The 3,604-nt window shown below is 44.4% G+C and overlaps 1 protein-coding gene across 2 annotated transcripts in view; it reads right to left on the reverse strand.

The window, feature by feature from the left end:
* The window catches only part of ZNF791 (zinc finger protein 791), a 22,190-nt gene that overhangs the window by 7,192 nt on the left and 11,394 nt on the right, over positions 1–3,604 (reverse strand). The gene's annotated exons all lie outside the window — the stretch shown is intronic.

The following is a 3,604-nucleotide window of genomic DNA, read 5'->3' on the forward strand; positions in this document are numbered from 1 at the left end:
TTTTTTTTTTGAGATGCAGTCTCACTCTGTCACCAGGCTGAACTGCAGTGGTGTGATCTTGGCTCACTGCAGCCTCTGCTTCCCGGGTTCAAGCTATTCTCCTGACTCAGCCTCCCAAGTAGCTGAGACTATAGGCATGCACCACCATGCCTGGCTAATTTTTATATTTTTAGTAGAGACGGAGTTTCACCATGTTGACTAGGATGGTCTTGATCCCTTGGCCTTGTTATCTGCCTGCCTAGGCCTCCCAAAATGCTGGGATTACAGGTGTAAGCCACCACGCCCAGCCTAATTCTTGTATTTTTAGTAGAGATGGGGTTTTGCCATGTTGGCCAGGCTGCTTTCGAACTCCTGACATCAAGTGATCCACCTACCTTGGCCTCCCAAAGTGTTAGGATTACAGGCATAAGCCATCGTGCCTGGCCTTTTTTATTCTTTCTTTTTGAGCCATAGATCGTCTTGCTCTGCTGCCTAGGCTTGGAGTACAGTGGTACAATCACAGCTCACTGGAGCCTAGACCTCCCAGGCTTAAGCAATCCTCCAACCTCAGCCTCCTGAGTAGCTGGGACTATAGGAACACACCACTACACTTGGCTAAGTATTTTGTGTGTATTTTTTGTAGAGATGGGTTTTCCTATGTTGCCCAGGCTGGTCTCAAACTCCTCAGCTCAAGCGATTCACCAGACTGGTCTCTCAAAGTGCTGGATTACAGGTAAGATCTTCAATTCTTTATGAGATCAACTCTTATTTCTTGTTTGTTTGTTGTTTTCTAAGAGACAGGGTCTTGCTCTGTAACCCAGGCTCAAGTGCAGCAATCATAACTCACTATAGCCTCAAACCCCTGGGCCCCCAGCAGATCCTCCTGCCTCAGATTCACAAGTAGTTAGGACTACATATGTGTACCACCACACCCAGCTAATTAAAAAATGTTTTTTGTTAGAGATGGGGTTTTGTTATGTTGTCCGGGTTGATCTTGAACTCTCAGCCTGAAGCGTTCCTCCTGTCTGGGCCTCCCAAAGTGTTGTGATTACAGGTAAGAATCACCATACCCAGCCCAAAGCCTAATTTCTTTTTTTTTTTTTGAGACGGAGTTTCACTCATGTTACCCAGGCTGGAGTGCAATGGCGCGATCTCGGCTCACCGCAACCTCCACCTCCTGGGTTCAGGCAATTCTCCTGCCTCAGCCTCCTGAGTAGCTGGGATTACAGGCACACGCCACCATGCCCAGCTAATTTTTTGTAGTTTTAGTAGAGACGAGGTTTCACCATGTTGACCAGGATGGTCTCGATCTCTTGACCTCGTGATCCACCTGCCTCGGCCTCCCAAAGTGCTGGGATTACAGGCTTGAGCCACCGCGCCCGGCAAGCCTAATTTCTTATTACCCAAATCATTCAGCATTCCTTAAGATGCGGGATTACACGAGGTGAAGGTTTTAGTAAGTAAATACACATTAAGAATCTTCCCTTCCCTTTGTTACACATGAGAGGCCAGGAGGCTTGTGGAAACCCAACTTGTAAAAAGGTCTAGCTCCCCATATTGTCCTGAAGTATTTGAGGCCATTTAGGAGCGCTCAAGATTCTGCTGGCTGAATGGAAATACTCTTTTAGAGATGTATTAATTTCAACTTGTTTCTGATATATATATCCCTACGTGTTGGGATTATAGGCATGAGCCACCAAGCCTGGCTATGTGTGTAATATTTATCACAGACACAGTTTTCCTTTTACTTTCTGTCCCATTTCATGAGGCTAGGAAGTTATCGGGAAGACAGAGCTCAGGCACAGGAAGAGGGCACTAACAGACCTTCATAAAATCCTTATGCCCATGAGCCTCAGAACTACTTCCAACAATTTTTATTACACAAACATATAAAAATTGAGATAAAATGTCAGAGGAGCACTTTCTGGAAGATCCATAATCATGGAATCTGGGCTTTGCTGACTTTGAAGAATAGGCTGAGAGTATCAGTTTGCAGGGGACTTCATTGATGGCCACAATGGTCTGATAGTGAATTTGCCTATGATTATAAAATTACATAACAGATAATTTCATACCTCCAAAAGAACATAAAATCTCAGCTGGGTGCCGTGGCTCAAGGCTGTAATCACAGCACTCTGGGAGGCTGAAGTGGGCAGATCACCTAAGGTCAGGAGTTAGAGACCAGCTTGGCCAACATGGTGAAACCCTGTCTCTACTAAAAATACAAAAATTAGCGAGACATGGTGGCAGGCACCTGCAGTCTCAGGTACTTAAGAGGCTGAGGCAGGAGAATCGCTTGAACCTGGGAGATGGAGGTTGCAGTGAGCTGAGATAGTGCCATTGCACTCCAGCCTGGACTACAGAGTGAGACTCCATCTCAAAAAATAAAAATGAAAAAAGAACAGAGAGTTTTTCTCCAGTTTCAGAAGGAAGTGATTCCCAGGCAGATACTCTAGGGACTGTTCTCCCAGGTTCTCTCATTTCCGTGCACTCAAGTGCACTATACATGGAAAGATTCACATAGAGGAATTTTCTTCACAGTTTAGAAGGGGTTTTCTTAAGTCATTAGGACTAGGGTCTGAGCAGGAAGAAATTTGGCTCTAGGGAACTCTCCGTCGTGAAAAGTCCATATGCATGCCTGGATGTTCTCGGTAAGGTTTATCTACATTTACATTTAATAGAAAATAAATATTTTGCCAGGCATGATGGCTCATGCCTATAATTCCAGCACTTTGGGAGGCTGAGATGGGTGGATTGTTTGAGCCCAGGAGTTTAAGACCAGCCTGGGAAACCTGGTGAAACCCTGTATCTACAAAAAATACAAAAATTGGCCAGGTATGGTGGTACACGCCTCCAGTCTCAGCTACTTGGGAGGGTAAGGATTGCTTGAGCCCATGAAGTCAAGGCTGCAGTGAGCCATAACTATGTCACTGCACTCCAGCCAAAAAAAATAAATATTTCTCGTATAGCCTTTTAATAAAAAAAAAAAGAAAAAAGAAAAAAAGGTTCATCTCCTTGATAATTAGGAAATAAATGTCAAATAGTTCCCACTTCATATTGAGTAGGAAGACAAAACTAGTCGATTAAGAAAACTCTAGTGTTGATGACTACAGAGGACAATTATGTACAAATCAAGGACCTACTGATACACTCCACCACTTTTTTTTTGAGTTTATAAATTTAAACTTTACCATGATCCAGTAATTTTTATCCAACTACCAGAGAATTTATTACGCATTTGCACTTGGAGACTGAAACAAAAGAAAGTAAGAGCATTATTTTCTACAAAGCAAACACAAAAACAAAGCTGTGAAAAAGCCTAACCCCCACATCCTTAGAATGCACAGCCTGGGCCAGATGCAGTGGCTCACGCCTGTAATCCCAACACTTTGGTAGGCCGAGTGGGTGGATCACGAGGTCAGGAGATCGAGACCATCCTGGCCAACATGGTGAAACCCCGTCTCTACTAAAATACAAAAAATAAGCTGGGCATGGTGGCGTGTGCCTGCAGTCCCACCTACTTGGGAACCTGAGGCAGGGGAATCACTTGAACTGGGGAGGTGGAGGTTGTAGTGAACTGACTGCACTCTAGCCTGGTGACAGAGTGAGACTCTATCTCAAAAAA

This window comes from Cebus imitator, unplaced genomic scaffold (genome assembly GCF_001604975.1).
Source record: "Cebus imitator isolate Cc_AM_T3 unplaced genomic scaffold, Cebus_imitator-1.0 Scaffold234, whole genome shotgun sequence".
Classification (NCBI taxonomy): Eukaryota; Metazoa; Chordata; class Mammalia; order Primates; family Cebidae; genus Cebus; species Cebus imitator.